The sequence below is a fragment of the Hesperophylax consimilis genome, chromosome 20, assembly GCF_061612785.1.
Source record: "Hesperophylax consimilis isolate HC1 chromosome 20, BYU_Hcon_1.0, whole genome shotgun sequence".
Classification (NCBI taxonomy): Eukaryota; Metazoa; Arthropoda; class Insecta; order Trichoptera; family Limnephilidae; genus Hesperophylax; species Hesperophylax consimilis.
The window spans coordinates 17,881,563-17,891,630 of NC_142855.1; positions in this window are offsets into that span (position 1 = coordinate 17,881,563).

Consider the following 10,068-nt stretch of genomic DNA (forward strand, 5'->3'; position numbering starts at 1 on the left):
ATTTACTAATAGGATTCTCCCTGCCTGTCTCCACACGGGCACTGCTCTTCCTGGCGCCGGCCTTATCTACACTGGCAGGGATATTACATTGCAGGTTGACATTAAAGTAAGAACCTTTTCAGAGTTATATTTACTAATAGGATTCTCCCTGCCTGTCTCCACACGGGCACTGCTCTTCCTGGTGCCGGCCTTATAGACACTGGCACGGATATTACATTGCAGGTTGACATTAAAGTAAGAACCTTTTCAGAGTTATATTTACTTATAGGATTCTCCCTGCCTGTCTCCACACGGGCACTGCTCTTCCTGGTGCAGGCCTTATCTTCACTGGCAGGGATATTACATTGCAGGTTGACATTAAAGTAAGAACCTTTTCAGAGTTATATTTACTAATAGGATTCTCCCTGCCTGTCTCCACACGGGCACTGCTCTTCCTGGCGCCGGCCTTATCTACACTGGCAGGGATATTACATTGCAGGTTGACATTAAAGTAAGAACCTTTTCAGAGTTATATTTACTAATAGGATTCTCCCTGCCTGTCTCCACACGGGCACTGCTCTTCCTGGTGCCGGCCTTATCTACACTGGCACGGATATTACATTGCAGGTTGACATTAAAGTAAGAACCTTTTCAGAGTTATATTTACTAATAGGATTCTCCCTGCCTGTCTCCACACGGGCACTGCTCTTCCTGGTGCCGGCCTTATAGACACTGGCACGGATATTACATTGCAGGTTGACATTAAAGTAAGAACCTTTTCAGAGTTATATTTACTTATAGGATTCTCCCTGCCTGTCTCCACACGGGCACTGCTCTTCCTGGTGAAGGCCTTATCTACACTGGCAGGGATATTACATTGCAGGTTGACATTAAAGTAAGAACCTTTTCAGAGTTATATTTACTAATAGGATTCTCCCTGCCTGTCTCCACACGGGCACTGCTCTTCCTGGCGCAGGCCTTATCTACACTGGCACGGATATTACATTGCAGGTTGACATTAAAGTAAGAACCTTTTCAGAGTTATATTTACTAATAGGATTCTCCCTGCCTGTCTCCACACGGGCACTGCTCTTCCTGGTGCCGGCCTTATAGACACTGGCACGGATATTACATTGCAGGTTGACATTAAAGTAAGAACCTTTTCAGAGTTATATTTACTTATAGGATTCTCCCTGCCTGTCTCCACACGGGCACTGCTCTTCCTGGTGCAGGCCTTATCTACACTGGCAGGGATATTACATTGCAGGTTGACATTAAAGTAAGAACCTTTTCAGAGTTATATTTACTAATAGGATTCTCCCTGCCTGTCTCCACACGGGCACTGCTCTTCCTGGTGCCGGCCTTATAGACACTGGCACGGATATTACATTGCAGGTTGACATTAAAGTAAGAACCTTTTCAGAGTTATATTTACTAATAGGATTCTCCCTGCCTGTCTCCACACGGGCACTGCTCTTCCTGGTGCCGGCCTTATAGACACTGGCACGGATATTACATTGCAGGTTGACATTAAAGTAAGAACCTTTTCAGAGTTATATTTACTTATAGGATTCTCCCTGCCTGTCTCCACACGGGCACTGCTCTTCCTGGTGCCGGCCTTATAGACACTGGCACGGATATTACATTGCAGGTTGACATTAAAGTAAGAACCTTTTCAGAGTTATATTTACTTATAGGATTCTCCCTGCCTGTCTCCACACGGGCACTGCTCTTCCTGGTGAAGGCCTTATCTACACTGGCAGGGATATTACATTGCAGGTTGACATTAAAGTAAGAACCTTTTCAGAGTTATATTTACTAATAGGATTCTCCCTGCCTGTCTCCACACGGGCACTGCTCTTCCTGGTGCCGGCCTTATAGACACTGGCACGGATATTACATTGCAGGTTGACATTAAAGTAAGAACCTTTTCAGAGTTATATTTACTAATAGGATTCTCCCTGCCTGTCTCCACACGGGCACTGCTCTTCCTGGTGCCGGCCTTATAGACACTGGCACGGATATTACATTGCAGGTTGACATTAAAGTAAGAACCTTTTCAGAGTTATATTTACTTATAGGATTCTCCCTGCCTGTCTCCACACGGGCACTGCTCTTCCTGGTGCCGGCCTTATAGACACTGGCACGGATATTACATTGCAGGTTGACATTAAAGTAAGAACCTTTTCAGAGTTATATTTACTTATAGGATTCTCCCTGCCTGTCTCCACACGGGCACTGCTCTTCCTGGTGAAGGCCTTATCTACACTGGCAGGGATATTACATTGCAGGTTGACATTAAAGTAAGAACCTTTTCAGAGTTATATTTACTAATAGGATTCTCCCTGCCTGTCTCCACACGGGCACTGCTCTTCCTGGCGCAGGCCTTATCTACACTGGCACGGATATTACATTGCAGGTTGACATTAAAGTAAGAACCTTTTCAGAGTTATATTTACTAATAGGATTCTCCCTGCCTGTCTCCACACGGGCACTGCTCTTCCTGGTGCAGGCCTTATCTTCACTGGCAGGGATATTACATTGCAGGTTGACATTAAAGTAAGAACCTTTTCAGACTTATATTTATAAATAGATTCTCCCTGCCTGTCCCTACACGGGCACTGCTCTTCTCTTATATACACTGGCAGGGATTTTACCTTGCAGGTAAGATGCTGTGCGAATGATCTTTTTAAGGGAAGGGGGGAGAAGAAGTTCTGGGAAGGAAAAAGGATTGAGGAGTGGGTCTGGGGATCAGTGTATCCAGGAGTGACTTCTGAATGAATCCTTCCCTCTCACTGCAATACAAGGCGTTAGAGTCAAGAGTCCAGCTTTACACATGGACAAACCTCATATCATGAACACAGGCATCCCTGCTAAGTCATCAAACGTAGCGAATCACTTGGGGTAACCTATAGCATAGATGTTGGTTATCCAATTAATGGTTCCCGAGGCGGCGACCTCCCGAATTAACACGGTACAGTTATTATAATACTTGAGTCGGGTCAGGATAACGAAAGAGTATGTGTGACACAATGTATGAGTGTGAATGAAGCAATGAGTGTGTTCCAAGATGTGTGGCAGTCTATCCACTCTGCCTACCGCTGCGGGAAGCGGCGCGATGATAAAACAAATAAGGAATTACATAATGTAAGGATGATTAGAAATTCAAAGAAAATAAAAGGAGAGAAAAGGAGATTAAAAACAAAACATGAAAAGAAAATGTTATTTTAAAACATTTTGATATTATTTATGCAGATGAATTATATTATGGCAATATTAATACAATATTATACACATTTTATTTAAATAAGAAATATATGATTTGTAAGACCTCCATGGTTGAGGGTAAGACGCTCGACTAGCAGGCCGGGGGTCAAGGGTTCAAATCCCGGCAAGCACAACTAAATTTTATTTGATTAAATTGCGTTATTTATAACTTACTCTTTTAAAATAATATATAGTATATTTGCGGTACGTGTAATATACTCTCAGTATCGCCCTGGTGTAAGAGTACCATTCAGCATTGAAAGGTTGCTTGAAATGGCTTTGGCCATGTTTGTTGTCCAGATTTGAATACCCAGATACTTCCCCACCTTCTTCCTCCCCGTATCCTTTCCTTCCCCGCTACATTGAACCTCGTAATTGTTGTTAAAAACAATTATATTTGATTTAATTGAATAAAATTACCAAATCATTAAATAAAATCTGCATTTCAGACATCAATTATGATAATCCCAGAGGAACAATGTTCTGAAGTATTTCCTGCCAGAGGCCGTGGCATCCTTCCTCGAGGAGTGAAACATGACATTCAATTTTGCGGCCGTCGTATAAACGCAGCTGGACCATGTCGGGTATGTAACGTTGAAATACGTTTATTGATTTAATTTTAATTTTTTTTTAAATTTTTTTTTAAAAAGAAAGACAAACATTCCCAGGTTACGAATAACCCAACAATGTTTGAAAATCTCCTACTACCACCACAGAAAGCCGAAAATGTTGATTGTGTTGTGATGGAGGACTTAGCCAGCCGAGGAATCGAACACGCGACGCTCGGGTGAGACCCAAGCGCTATGCCCACTCAACCACTGACCGGTCAAATACATAACACTGTACGTAGCGTATAATATGAACTAAAACTGTAGAAATGAATGATGAGAATCGTAGACACCTAGCTACCTAAATAAAGCACCGACAGATTGCAAAAATAATGATCAAATGTGATAAGTTTTAAATTAATTTTGGAGTTGAACCGACAGCTAGGCTGATGGACTAGCAAGGAAAGGGGCGAAAGCACCACTTGTAGGATCCGAGCCGGCCGTAGGAGTAATTACATATTGATAGGTGGGTTAAATCCCAGCACCGCGAAGAATGGGAGAGGTCACCTGGAATGAGACAATCCAAAGTACTCATAAAAGGACCAGACCCTAGACGAACCAAGAAACTACTCGATATGGACAGAAACTCGCTGAGGGAACTGGTAGGACTAGTAACAGGACACTGCCATCTCAGGAAACACATGCAGATATTGGGAGTGGAAAACACCAATAAATGCAGGAAATGTGAAGAGGATGAAGAGACTCCAATTCACCTATGGTGCCAATGTCCTGCCCTGGTGGGAACTAGGCGCAGATACCTGGGGAGACATACAGTAGAAACAGAAGACATAGCCACATACCCAATGACAACCCTGATGCACTTTATTAAAGGGACTGGGTTGTTGTTAAAGGATTGAGGTAAAATGGGAGATAGCACAATGGGTCTATGGCCTAAGTGCTCACGGGAACTACGTGTAAACCGTCTCCGCTTTAAAAAGAAGGTTATCTCCTAATTCGTAAAAATAACTTAACACCTGTTCACAGTTAATGAGAATGGGCCGCTTCTTGTACTCGTTTTGGTTCTTGGACAGCTCGTATATGGAACTAGTTACCGGCATTTGTGTTTCTTCATTCATATAATCCGGGCCTCTTAAAGACCTGCATTAATAAATCCCTGCCTACAGCTTCTACCTTGACCCGCCTAACAACGCTACTTTGCCTCTCGATCCACTGCAGCGCAGTGGGAGGAATGAGTTCATGCGTCCGTCGCTTCTGGACACATTGACCACAGATTGCTATCTACCCACCAGAATTTTCTCTCCTTCCTTTCCTTAAAAAGAACCGCCACACAGCATTCCCAAAGATGACCAAGGCCCTGATTTATAACAAGTTTCTCGTCAACTCTTTAAGTTTTAAGTTCCAAAACAAAAATGTTATATTTGAAGATATATACATTTGTTAGGCCGAAACGTTAATTATATGAAATTTCTTCGGTAGAAAATAATCGCAAAGTAAACTCCGAAAATTATTTTAAACACGTTCTGTTCTGTTATTTAATATGTTATATGCATGAAAAAATTACACATTATATCTTTAAATGCAACTAAATCATTTGTCGAGAGATTTTTTCTTTATTGCAAACGAGTCGTGCTATATTAAATAATTTGAACATGTATATATTTATAATAAATTACGAATTTTATATCAAAATGAAGCGAGCCCTTACCATAAAATCTAATTTCTTATTAATTAATTTTAGATATGTAAGATTATTTTTTTGGTGTCTTAAATACCGTACATAAATATTTATTTTTAGTTTATCTTTTGGAACACCTTTTTAGAATTTATTAAAATTACGAACAGTCGTATTTACAATTTAAATTTAATTTATTCAATTGTACAGTTTATAAATTTTTTTTTGTACATTACTAAACTGCCCCAGCAACATTTTTTCGTACTTGGTTTGGTCAACTCTTTGACAAGGCTAAATTTTTACCGTTCGCCATCTGATTCTATTTTCGTCATAGCTTATTTGTCTTTTGCAAATTTATGTACAGGGTGCGGCAAAGTAGCATTTGGCACATATATCGGCGATTTCCTTCCAAATTAGATCCTTGTGTCCTTCAAAGTTACAGGTCGATGTTTAAAACATTTTCTTTCATTGCATAACTTGCCCAGGAAGGCCAGCTAGGTGACGAACGAAAATGTGCAGACGGCGAAGCCCCGGTGTTGTTGGGATCAAATAATGGTAACGACTGAAAACGGCATGACCCCTCCGACAGAATGAGACCACTCCGAGATTCCTACTCTCTCCACACGAGATGTACCCAGCTACCCACCCTTCAAAACTGCACTGTATGTTTTATTTATTTGGAAATTGCTATTACGACTGTATTTCGCTATTTGTTCTCAGGTCGCCATTACCGGTTCTCCGTTGTCCATATACAACGGCGCCAGGGTGAGTTGCACCCACCTGCTTGTAGGGCTCATATCCGCGTTGGACGCTAAAACCTGCACGACCATCTACACGCGGGTGTCAGCATACATCCCATGGATTGAGAGCGTCGTGTGGGCCTAAACAGTTCCCCAAAGGACTCTAGTGCACTGTGCTCCATCTACACGCGGGTGTCAGCATACATCCCATGGATTGAGAGCGTCGTGTGGGCTTAACCAGTGCCCCACAGGACTCTAGTGCACTGTGCTCCAATCTTTGACGATTTCCGCAACCTTTGTGATTTTTACTTCTTTTTCGCCACCTATCTACAACGCACTCTCGCGACTGCACTGAAAAATTGAAAAATTTGGCAAAACTTTGAATATCAGATGTGCTTTTTGCTGTTTTGTTTTAATTAAGCTATTAACCCATTCCGTTAACTTAACACCTAACGTTTATTTTTAAACTTCTCGACCAGAACCAAAGGATGTTTCTTGAAATAATTGATATTGAAGATTTCTGTTTTTCTGTCTACGGGTAATTCCCGCGGTCTTTGATTCATTTTTCTTTGTATTGAAGACGATAGAATGATAATGAAATTTAGGATATTCTTTTGTCTGATGAATCAAATATCCAAGACTGTACAATCGACGAACTTGTGGAAGATGAGTGATTGGGAATTAACTTTTATAACATTTGTTATGCAACATATCATTTTATACTTGTTACTTAGATCGGCTTTTAAATTTGTTACTTAGTCCTGTTTTTATATGTTAGTCTACATTCACTAAATACTTAATTGTATACAGAGATGTACTTTATTTCAAATAAATCCATTTCAAATGGAAATGCAAAATGCAAAAGGGGTATTTTCCATTTTGCATTTTAAATGCTTTTCTAAAAACCATTTTACATTTTGCATTTTAAATGCTTTTCTAAAAACCATTTTGCATTTTGCATTTTAAATGCTTTTCTCAATGCATTTTCCATTTTAAATGCTTTTTTGCAACATTCTTCCTACTATCTCAACTCATCTTTTTTTCATAAGCCCCAAATATCAGTCGGTCCTCGACCTCGCTATGAGAGATAATTTACATTTGTCAAGTTGCTCCCTGGTAGGAGCCCTGGCAATTGAGTGATACCATTACAAAAAATACTGAACATGGGGCCATGACGCTGTAATATTAAATGTTAGATAGCAGTTTCTATGTTTTTACGTTGGCAATATTTGTCCCGCGCAAATTTTTTGTGGTTCATAATCCGTAGTCGTGTCATTTTTTGATTTACCATCATGTAATATGTTTGTTCTACATTGATGTCCATTATTAAATGAAAAAAATTGTTTAAAAATTCTATAATTATTTTAATTGTTTGACCTGAGAAACCATTTTGCATTTTCAATGCATTTTGAAAATAGGTATTTTGCATTTTGCATTTGAAATGCTTTTCTAAAAACCATTTTGCATTTTCAAATGGAAAAGTTTTGACCCATTTCCATTTTGCATTTCAAATGGTTTTGGGTACCCATTTTGCACATCTCTGGTTGTATATTACAAAATCAAGTTCAATCTGTGAACATTTATAATTGATCTGTTTCTTTTGCACCCTCCTTTGTATATTAAATTAATATTAAGACTATTTATATTCCTTAAAACAAATAAATAAATAAACATTTCTTAATAAATATTTATTTTTTGCTGTTGCTGTTGCTGTTTCTCGTGAAGATAGAGAAACGATAGGGCGTGTTGATTTTACATCCAAAAGATGACGACCATGCAAAAATGAATTTTATTTGATTAATTTGTATTATTTCACAAATAATTCATTTAAAATTATATATAGCATATTTGTGGCACGTTTCAGAGTAGAAAATACTCTCAGTATCGCCGTGGAGTAAGACCACCATCCAAGACCATCGTTTGTTGAATAGATCTGTCAAATAGTCAGGTACTTTCCCACTGTTCGGGCATATATACCGATAGATATCTTTAACTATTATATCCTACCTACCCGTCCTTGTAACCCTATCACCAGGAGAGGAAAGGTTCGCCAGTACAATTTCTACACTCTATAACAGTGGGTCTTGACCTTTTTGGAGGTACCGAACCCCACCAGTTACATATGCGCATTCACCGAACCCCTCCTAATTTGAAAAATAAAATTAGATTTTTACAAATTCAAAACATGGTATATATTTATATATAGGTGTACAAAATGAAAAAAAAAAGATCAAAACACTAAATTTTAATGGTTAAATCAAAACATGAAACATGTCAAAATGATCAGGTAAGCAACTTGCTGTGAGGATCGGTTTGTTGACGGGTGCAAAGCCGAGTACAGGAAGAGTAGCCTTTTCAACAAATCTGGCTCTCTTCACCTTGAATTCAGCGAGTTGTGTTCTTGTATTTTCCATCTCTATGGAGCTTAAGGAAGTGTTCTCTTAGTTTTGCCGGTGCTAGACTAGAATTATTCAACTTGGCATTGCAAATCATGCAGCAAGGATGCTGACTCCCATCACGTTCCGTTATACATGTGAATCAATTTTCCACATATTCATCCGACCACTTTATTTTTTGCTCGACATAGTTAGTGCGAAGGGATTGAATATTAAAATATTAAGAAAGGTATCATACGACGTAAGATACACAGAACACACCACTAATCTGTAAGATATAATGACTACGGTCATTTTCGGACGGCCATCTCGACCGGTAATCGCAAGCTCTACCGCTGCGTGATCACCTGCAGCCAATGATGGATAAGCGGGGCGTGTCACCACGAATCATATAAGTCGGGGGTCTTAACCTCCACCGAACCCCCGAGACTGACTCACCGAACCCCTGGGGCTCGATCGAACCCAGGTTAAGAACCAATGACTCTATAAGGTTGCACTCCGAGTGTAGTGCAATTTCGCCTTGAGTTTCTTTACGTGCTGGCCAAGAGGAACATTTGAGACACCATAACCAAGGTAGGACTCTATTATTCCGGTGGCATTCTCTTATAGATCGCGTTCGTTCCCCTTTCGCTATACAATATTCAAGGAAGAAATTCGCAGCCCGAAATATATCTCCCCTCCCGCTACATTCAGCCTCATAACATACCCAATTTGGGATGCCATAGTCTCACTGGCTCCAGATGGTTGGGAACAGTTGGGACTCTGTTCCGGTTGCTCTGTGCGGTTTCACATTTAAAATATGTGTCCAACAGATGGCGCTGTTTTAAAAAAAGCGTGTTTTCACATCTATATAATACTTAGTGGTCAGACGCTATCTTGCCACAGATCGCCTACTATGTAGACCACATTTTATACAGACCGCATTTTATGTAGACCACATTTTATACAGACCGCATTTTATACAGACCGCATTTTATGTAGACCACATTTTATACAGACCGCATTTTATGTAGACCGCATTTTATACAGACCGCATTTTATGTAGACCGCATTTTATACAGACCGCATTCTATGTAGACCACATTTTATACAGACCGCATTTTATGTAGACCGCATTTTATACAGACCGCATTTTATACAGACCGCATTTTATGTAGACCGCATTATATACAGACCTCATTTTATGTAGACCGCATTTTATATATTGTCGCTGTTGTCGGATATTTTATGCGCAAGTCACATCCATCGTACATATTATTTTCACGTTTCATTTGATATCGATCATTTCAGCAGATTGTGGTAATTGTTCAGTACGATAGAAAATAAATAAAAATGTGACATTGTGGCAGATTACCGCACAAATAGGGTGAAGTCCTCAAACGCCGAACAACAGGTAGTACCGAACGAATACGAAAACTATAACAAATAAGCGAACGAAAACGGTC